Source organism: Parus major, chromosome 7 (genome assembly GCF_001522545.3).
Source record: "Parus major isolate Abel chromosome 7, Parus_major1.1, whole genome shotgun sequence".
NCBI lineage: Eukaryota > Metazoa > Chordata > Aves > Passeriformes > Paridae > Parus > Parus major.
In genome coordinates, this window is record NC_031776.1 from 17,301,483 (window position 1) to 17,311,765 (window position 10,283).

The window sequence follows — 10,283 nt, forward strand, 5'->3', positions numbered from 1 at the left end:
AGATTTTTTTTTTCACATATATTTAGTGCTCCCAGTTACAAGATACGAGTTATCACATAGATCTCAGCAAGTCAAAATCCAATTGGTTAGTTTATCTATCACCTTATCACCTGAATTGTGGTTTTGAATGAAGGGTTGTTTGTTTTGGGGTGGGTTTTCTATTCTGCTCTGGAGGGTTTTTTTACATAAAAGCAGAACATTAAATCAGTGAGGTCTTTTCCTGGTTTTAGTTATGTTGTTTTGGGTTTTTTTTTTAAAGGAAGGTGATTGTCCATTCAAGCATTTAGTATTTGTTTATATATGTTTATATCTTATTATATATTATACACATTATATATGTTTTAGTGTCTGTTTCAGACAATTTATTCTTTTCCTGCTAGTTGTACTGCGATAGTTTTAACCACCAGGTGTGCTTGGATCACAGATTATTAGATGCTCTGCCCTTGTGTTAGCAGAAGCACACTGGGAGAAGGGTGGAATTAGACTGTGTACCAGCTGCAAACACACTGCAGTTGACAGTACATCCCCTGTGAGAGGGATGAGGGGCAAGACCTACTTAAGACATTTGAAGCTATTGAAATACAGACTAAAAATAGCAGCAGTGATCTCCACCACATTGGGACCCACTCTGTTCATGGACTTAGCAGCAATTTAATCACTGACTGCAGAGGGTGCAGTTTGATTTGCTGTTTTCCATATACCTCCGTAAGAAGGATGATATGGTGGTATACTCTAGATGCCATTATAAGAGTTCAGTACTACCTCCTGTTATGAAGGCATTTACACATCCCCTCTAAGGCTGTGTTTTCTTTCTTTTTTCTCTTGTTAAAGGATTGTTTGCTCAGTTTGGTTCTGCAAGAGTATCAGGTTTCCATTTTCCACTTAAAGCACCTTGTCTGAAATGCTTAGTGTTTCAAAGAATTAGTCCCTTATAAGTCTTTGTTTCCTTGTCATTGAAAGCAATATGAACTATGGGCCCACAAATACAATTTTCAGTCAATGCTGTCTATAAACCACTGATCAAGTTATTTGCTGAGGAGTGAAATCCATACATGGGTCAATATTAACAGGTATGAGACAAAAGGAGGAGCTAGGGAAAGAGAAGTGGTTGCTTTGGTTAAGTTTTTCCATCTTTTTGTGGACAAAATTGTAATGATACTAGAACTTAACATCCTGCCTTTTGCACAGTGGTAACAGCAGCAGCACGGCCTAACTACATGTGACAGCCAAAATGACTCGTTGTGCACTATGTTTAATGGTCTGTGTTTAATGAGAGCTGAGACGCTTCCTGGACACTGTCCATAACAATCCTTCTCTGAGGCTATAGTCAAACATTTAATGTGAGAAGAAACCCTAGAGGAAGTATTTTCTTGCTCTTTATGCTGTGACTATGAACCCACCCAATGTGAAATGAATGGTGGAATGACCCTGTGAAAAACAGAAAATAAAATCACAGCAAATGGAGCCACCTTTTCCTTCTGAGTGGATTAGCCCAGCTTCCTAGTTATGGTAGTTTTAGCATTGCTGTTAATAAGGCCTTTTAATTTCTTTTAACATCATATACCTTCCATGAATAAATTTCCATTTCACTGTCACAAGTGAGTAGGATTTGGGATGTAATGCTTACCTCCTCCCATCTTCCTTCTCCAAAACTTCCTAGCCAAAAAGGTTCTAATCCTAAGGAATCTGCAAGAACCTGTGAGTGGATAGAAACCCACCACAAAAAGGTACAAATCAGTCCTACTGTTAGTATCTCCAGAGTGCCACCAAGTCATTGGGAAGTGAATAGTACTTAGAAAAAGAAACTCACTCTGCAGAGAACACAGTTGGGTTTTCTTTAAATTATCCCACAGGTGTGATTTCCAACACATTTAGGCCACCTCCAGCTGTATATTGAGCACCTGCAATGCACATCAGAGTCCATCAGAGCCCGTGGACAGGGAGTCATAGTTTGCACTTTGATCTCTGTGAACAAAAAAAAAAGGGAACAATTTAGCATGAACATTATGGTCTATATCATGCTTTAGAGGCTTAGCCCTTCCTGAGTTGACAGAAAGAATGAGTTGTTCCACTGGTATTTTGGCATTTTAGCATAAATGCCTCACAGGGCCTAAAAATCATTTCCTGGAGCAGCAACTACCTGGTGAGTTCAGTGGGTGCAGCTTGAATTTGGCACTCACTAGCAGAACTAGCAGAGCATGCTGCAAAGGAATGGAGCTTGGGACTTTTTACCTGTTACCCTCAACAGGCTCAGAGTTTTTCATGCCTCCTATGATGTGGATACTGTGTAAACTTGACCTTGCTTAGGAAGATTATCACGCCCAGCAGAGTCTCTGGAGAGGAAACATTCCTTGAGCTCTCTCTCTATCCTGAAACATTAGAGTTACTAATAGAGCTCCTAGTTGCTATTATAGTTTTCATAATATAAACACGTGCCTGCAGCAATGACACAACCAAAGTAATAGACATTTTTCCACTATACAGCTAGAAATTATTTTTCAGCACTGCAGAACCAGGCCAATTACAAACAGGTAAGCTATAGCTAAGAGAAAGGGTAATCCTATTCTGGTCTGACAGCCATGCAGACCTCTGGATGCATATATGTTTTTTAACTGGTCACTTTAGCTCTGCATTAAAGTTGGTTTGAAGCCAATAGCTCATTGCCCTAAGAAACTGCATTCCTTATGGGTTAATATTTCACTTGACAGGAGTCCTTTCTGGCCAGAGATCAACTATGCAAACAGGTTTGTATCTCATTGTTTCCAGGAACAAAAGTTTTTCAAACCCTTCTCAAACACAGCTGAATCCCGTGGCAACTGGTGCCCAAAGTGAGTGTAGTTGTAATAATATTTAACATAGAAGTCCCTCAAGACAGAAAATATAAGTGGGTAATGACCAGACTGAATAAAGACTTCTGGTTATTTAAAGTGTTCTATAAAAATCCATAAGCTAGAACACCCTCATTTTACAATCATCAGCAGCAGCACAAAATATATGTAAATAAACACAAAGCACTCTGGGTTATGGCTATGCTGATGCACACTCAAGGGCTTCCAAGCAACCCACAGTGGTCCTGTTGAGTGGAGTCTGGAGTGCACAAACAATCCTGGCTCAGTGCAGAATTGGTTGAAGAGGTGCCATTCCACCTCCAAACCATTTCTGAAATTATTGAATTCTGTTTCACTCAGCGTGGAGCAAGTCCAAACCCTTTCACGTGTTCTCATTATAAACAATATTTTCCACATATTTGTTCAAACAAAAGACAGGGGTTTAAGATTCAGAAAAGGGTGTCAGGAGTAGAGGAATGGCTCCATAATTCTGTAACTATTTTAACATTTTACTAGTCTTTGAATTTTTGCAAATAAAGTGGACTACAGGAATAATTGTAGGAAACAGCAATGCATTATGTGCTAGATACTTTCTCAGGTGCTTGTATAAAGAGAGGGTATTTGAATAAAACTGTTTGGGTTTTATTAACTCTAGTGTTTTTAGCCACATCTGCATACAGTGCTCTAGCTGAAAACAAATGCAAATGAGCAGAGAGAAAACGTGTCTAATGTGAGCGCTGGGGTGTTTATGCTGTACCTCACACATACCAAACAAGCAAGTCTACCCACTTTTTGTTTGCTGTTTACCCTTATGCAGTATGTACTCCACAAATGTTCTAACATGTAGTGGCATGTCTGACCCCTGTGTGAAAGACAAAGAAGATTCTTTGCTTCACTCCTTGTGTTCCATACATTAGACCCACGCAAAGTAAAGCAATAAATGAGACTTCTGATTTGGTTTTACCCTCCTGACCTGAGAGTGCTTCTGCTCCTTTTCTACTTGTTGTACAACAGAAAAAAACCAAACCCAAATAACCCAGAGAAAGCAACCATGAACAGGGATCTGTAAGTACAGAGCTTCCCAGTTTTCTTTAGCTTGAAACAAAGGAGGGGTTTTTTATCTTTATGAACTGAAGATATGAAGTACAGAACAAAGGACTACACAAATAAGATAGAAAGACCAGTATTCAGTTTTCACCTGGCCTGACTTTCCAAAACTGAAAGTGCATTTCTTTTTTAAATTCCTGGTCATGTGGAAAAGAAAATTTTAGCTACAGTTGTTCAGTTTCATTGTGGCCAGCCTGAAACATCTGCTACACAGTTGACTGAAACATTCACATCTGGAATGAAATTAAATTGGTTAAAAAAATATAATGCTACAGGTTGCTTTATCACTTCAGGAACAGGAGTCAGATCTCAAAACTCACTGTTCACACAGTAACTCAAAAGCAGCAACAATTCAGCTTTACAGTCCTGATATACTCCTATAATGGTCACTTCTAAAATATATTTCTCCTTTGGACTGATTCATTTGACCATTCTACAAAGCTTGTTGTCTTGGACCGTAGGTGACTCCACATGGATGTACCTGCTCAGCCAGTTAACCACACATCTGAGCCAGGCTTGGTACATAGAGGTACATCTGGGATGGAAACACACAATTACAAGAACTCAGGCGTTAGTGAAAGGAGCTGAAACAAGTTTTTGTAAAATTGTTTAAGTGGATGAAAGGCAAAACATTAAAAAAGCAAGGTTTTGTAGATTTTCAGGGTAGAGGAAAGCAAATGAAAGGTTAAAAACAGAAATTAAAATTGTTAATTTTACAAATAAAAGTTTATTAATTTTATTAAGTTGCAAATGAGATAGTTTTAAAGTTGTATATATGTAAATAAAGGTTAGTGGAAAATGTTTGCTGTTTGAGTTAGTCAAATTTTGCTCAGTGACAGAGAAACGTATGAAGTCAGATTAACTTCTTAAAAACGCTGTTTATTTATGAATCAAATTTAATTTGTTGTTTGTTTACTAAAGATTTTATGCAAACAAATACAAATAAACTTCATAATCAACTGGTTTATTAACATAATTTGAAAAACTAGATAAAGCCTTTAATGAATATTTTAGAAGGTTGAAAAGCCAACTCAAAACTTTAAGTATAGACTAACTCAGGTTAGAGGGAGATGTTCTAACTGTACCAGGAATTCAACACAAGAAAGAAAAATTATTTTTGTACAGCAATGAAGAGAATTTTAGCTGCATAAATGCTGTTGTTTATTCCCTTCTTTGAAAAGGAGAGAGAAACCTCCTGAGGAGAAAAAAAACAAACCCTGAAACCATAGTTTGTATTGTATACAGTCAAAAAAGCCAGGACAGCTCACTACAGGTGAGGTCTGTGCAGAAGAGTCAGTGCTGTCTGACCTGTTTTGTGCAGGTTCTAGTCCAGACAGATGAGGTACAAATTATCTGTTCTTCAGAAATGTGCACCAGTGTTCTGCCTCAGCTATTATGCACTGACTATAATATTTCGAATGGAGGTGTTATTTTTTTCATATAAGTGTCATGTTAATCGTGGAAGTGGTGCCAACTCACAAAACCTTCATCACTCAAAAAAGTTACTGTTTTAGGGAAGAGATGGCAGGTTTCATCTTTGTCCAGGAAGAGGACAGGAGCATCTCAGGATGCAGTGCTCATCTCAGGAGCAGTACTCATGGGCCACAGTCTTCTTAATCTCCCAATAAAGGCACTAAAGTCCAGGTGTATTTCTGATCAATGTCATATCAATAAGCAACAATACCTTCCTACTATGTTTTTTGGTGGCCAAGAGGACCAAGACACAGTGAAAAAGTCAAATCATAAGGCAGGACTGTGTGGGCAATGAGAATGGACAGGTACAAATGCTGATCACTTAGGAAACAGTACTGGGATGGGAGAGTACATTCCTGCTGCAAAATTTAAATGGAACTGAGATCAGATCATCCTACTGGTGTCTGGAAAGGAATACCTGCTACAGTATTTAAAAAGTATTAAACAAGATCTTTCTCATAGATAGGAGATGCTCTTCTAGCTGTAACAAATGCCCATGGGTGGCATAGGAAGCATTTTTATTGGTAATTCTTTATCTCAGTGTAACTTGACATTGTAAGAAATTTTATATGTATCTAATATGAAATTCTGACCCTTGAGGAAAGTAGCAGTGTCATGCTAAATTAAACTCATAATTTTAAAAGATTTTATTATGTGTAATTCAGGCTCTTCGTAAAGAGCCTTCTTTGCTTCCTTTTTTACCTTCTATCTAAATTCCTTATCTGAAGTCATTTTAGTAATAGACTGATTCACATATTTTTGTTTCTGGAGTATCTCAGATTTTGTTTCCAAAGTCAGGAGTTATGTTTGAGTTGAATTTTCTTCACACTCTCCTTCTTGATTCTTTTGTTTCTTTCAGCTTAAGACTAAAGTTCTCTTTCCCCTCTCCAGAAACCACATTAGTTCAGATCAATTAATTGATTTGAATTATTATCCTATTATCCTGTCACTAACAGCGAAGGCCTGGAGAAAAAATCAGGCAGGGCAAGACTTTAGTGATACTTTCCAAGACTAACCTCTCATTACCCAAAAGTATTTTGAACACTAGAAAAATTTCAATTCACTTGCAATTTACTTGGTTATTTTAATACTTGTGACTGGAAATAGCTATTCTACCAAAATGATTTACAGAAGCAAAATTAAATTTTGTTTTCTTTCTTCTATTTCAGATGTTCTACTTGCATGAGGAAGGTCCCATTAAATCCAAACCAAGATACCATATGTTTAAAAGATAAGTGTTTGAGAACTAATGCTTTTATCTTACTAAACTGTGTTCTGAGATTAATGTTTAACATCTTATAGTTCTATGATGCATGTTTGATTATGACTCAATAATGACATTTGAACTATCCATACAGTGCAAACTTGAAGTCCACTGTAAAAGAGAAGTAAAATACAATGAAAATAGAAACAAACAAAAAGTTACTCAGAGTGTCTTAGAGGTTCCCTTTTCATATTTTAATGTGCAGTAATACAGAGAACGGCATGGCAAGAAGACCAGTGGGTATTTTGGTTAGTTCCTGGTACAACTACGGAAACCACAAAACCACATCAATCTCTAGTTGGCTCAACCAGTTACAACATAAAACATTTCTGATTTTGTTTCTAGAACTGCAAACCACAGGAATAAAGAAGGTTTAGCTTATTTTCAGCAATCAACTTAGATTGCTTTCAGAACCTCATTGACATTTAAAGTAAATGTCTCAGCGCAGTTCTTGGGTGTGACATGAAGCAAGCCACGCAAGCACTGGTACCGTGTGTGCCTCAGGAGCTGTGAAAATTTAATTCTGACTATTTTCTAAAATTACTTCTGATTCCTCCAGGAATCAACATATCTCCTTGCCATATTTTATGTCATGCTACATAGGGAAAAGATGGTTATCAGTGCATTTAAATAATCAAGTTTTATTTTCCTGTATCAACTGCTTCACAAAATAGACAGTGAGTAATACAAATTGGGGGAAAAGATTGTTCTCTGTTCTCAGCAGTTGTTAAGTGACTATGTATAGCAGGACTGATGACTACTGATCTGGAGATAATGTTGTTTTCTTTGCTTAAAAGGTGTACCATTACCTTATGAAGCCTTAAGAAGCCTATGCTTCTTACCCAGTGGCATGCAGCAGATACAGCCAAGCATGCATCAATCCCACTGGTTTGGAATGCTGCTGAGGCAAGGAGCCAGTATCTCAGCCCATCACCTGACAGGTTAAATTCTGTGGTTATGTCCAGCCAAGCCTCTGAATGACAGTGCTGACTGCAGAGGGCATCCTGAGAGTTTTCTTAGCAGTGTCCAAACAGCCATCTCAAAGCAGCTATGCAAGATTCTCTAGGATCCCTAGAGCAGGACAGATACGCTCCATATGTCCCAGTCATTGGAGGACTATGCACTGAAAGCAAGGCTGACCCATTTAGAAAGTTTGCCCCTCCCCAATAATGATGATATTGATGATATAGACAACCCCTCCATGGTCAGCTATACTGGATATGCAAGCTGCCTAACAGCTGCAGCACAATCAGAAATCCAGGGACATGGGAACATAGGAAATGTTTTCTACATCTGAAAAAGTCTGAACCTTGAAGCATAATTAAATCTTTCTGTAAATGAAAGGTCAAACAACGACATTTTTCTTTGATGTAGATCATAGACAAATAGATTTTAGTTTTAAGTATAGCAGTACTTTTCATCAATCACTGCAATATTTAAACTGAAAATAACCTAGAAACACCTCTGTGTTTGACATCTGTAACCAAATGAATGCCTGGTTATTCTTCCTGCCACAAATTCCATCAGTTCTTCTTTTCTCTTTCATCTGGCTAGAAAAGAAAAGTTATGTTGAAGTTAACTCATTGTATAAAAACAGTGGTCTGATGACCCAATACATGTTAGGAACTGAATTTCTTCGTGATTTATGAATCTTTTAGTAATATAATGACAACATCAAATATATGTTCCAGATAACTATATTACAACCAGTATTTTTTGTGGATTCATGATCTGGTAAAGAGGAATATGAGGAAAGTCACCATAATTTAGGATAGCCAAATCCAGGAAGACATCAAAGAATATCAGAAATATTTATTAATGGAAGATGACTAATTCTGAAATATCTAGGGCTTTCAATTTTTCCTATAGGTAAGTGATAGAGCACAAAAAAATCAGTTCTTAGGTTTGTGTGTTTACTTAGTAAGGGACTGTCTGAAATGGTGGCAATCTGAAGGATGTCTATGACCTGTTTAAAAATGTAGTCTGGGATAGTCCTTCATTTGGGTATGATTCCAAGGGAAACAGACCTCATGTGGCAGACCTGCTACTCTATCACACTCACCTCTTAAACTGTTTCATCTTCATTACTCATCTATGAGAAATATTTCTCAAAGTCTTCTATTAATCATCTCTAGAGCAAATAACAACTTAATTGATTCATTGTTCAAGAAAGAAAACATTTGAATCATTATATCATATAAAAAATTATCAAAATGTGTTAATTCATCTTCTCATTCCTTACAGAAGGATTCAGATTGTCTTCTATTGGCAAAACAACATATTTCAAAGAATAAAGATAATTTTGGAAAATTAAAGCTTTCCTCGTCTAAGTGTCTAGCTATAAAATATAATTGAGTACTATATGATAAGGCAAAAACTGAAAGAAAATCACTTTTCTGTTTTCTGAGCAATTTCCTGGGAGTTCTCTTTATAATATGTTCTAACTGAGTATTAAAGTCTACCATATAGGTTGTTATCTGTGGAATTGTTTTGGCCCAGTACCATTATACTTCTAACATTAATGGATAAGTCCTTAACTATTAACTTTACTATCAGTACGTTATTTAAAATTAAATACAAAAAACACTAAGGAGAAAACTTAAATGCCCCATATGTATTTAAAAATCTAATTCTTAAAATATTGACCTTCACAAAACTGAAATGAGGTTTACTTCTAAGGACCTTATATTTTGATTTTGAACAGCTTATGCAGTATTTTTATGAACTAAAATAAACCTATTTGAAGTCATGAATATAGTTTTCTGAGGAGCTTTTGGTTTGCTTTGTTTTTTTGGTTTTTTTTAATCAAGTAGAATTGGTGATTTAATAAGCATATGAGCCTATTTCTGAGCTTTCTTGTTAGAAACAGTTCTGGAACTCTGTGACAAGGAGTGCTATTCAAGAAACACGTGATAGGCATTTAACTTTCTAAAATGTGCAGCATGGGAGATGAACCAAGGCACAGTAACTGCAATGCTTCCCAGGCCATTTCATTTGAAGGCTTCCAGTGCCTGCTGTGACAAATCTCAGCTTGGCAATTTTCCACTTCTGGAATAACTGCCTCATCTTTCTTCACTGGATATGCCTCCTTCCCTTTATTTCTACTGTAAGCCTAGCTTTGAAGCTCCTCAGATTTACTTTCTTTACCTTGTTGCTTATGCTATTTATATTCATAAGTCCATGCTATTTATGTTAGGTCTCTGATGGATATTTTTGAAGGGGAAAAATATGCCTTAGGAAATTAAGACTTTTATTTTAGTATGCCTTTGCTTTAATCTGTTTGATATTAGACTTCAAGATATCTTTTCTATGATGGGAAGATGCTCAGCTGCAAATTTATCAATGCCTTTGTCCCTTGCCATGGTGAAGCACCTGCTGATAGAGGCACCCAGGGCTGTTGCACCTGGCTCTTGGTATGGCCAAAAAATCTGGGTGCTTCCATTGGTCTCAGAGGACTCTACTGCCCTGTCATGCTTCCTACAGTTCTGTCTGCTACTTCTTTGTAGAAAGGGAACCACTGGGGGTAACTGACCCATGGTTACAGGGTGCTCATACTCTCCTCAGGATATCAGCAAGCATGGGTTTTTCAGATGTCTGTCTCTTTACAAGCT

General features: G+C 37.1%; 1 long non-coding RNA gene across 1 annotated transcript in view; it reads left to right on the forward strand.

Moving 5' to 3' along the window:
- The window catches only part of LOC107207671, a 49,828-nt gene extending 40,313 nt beyond the window's left edge, over positions 1-9,515 (forward strand). The window contains exon 3 of the long non-coding RNA XR_001522868.2: positions 6,578-9,515. This is a non-coding gene — a long non-coding RNA (uncharacterized LOC107207671). The remainder of the gene's footprint in view (positions 1-6,577) is intronic.
- The last annotated feature ends 768 nt before the right edge of the window (positions 9,516-10,283 follow it).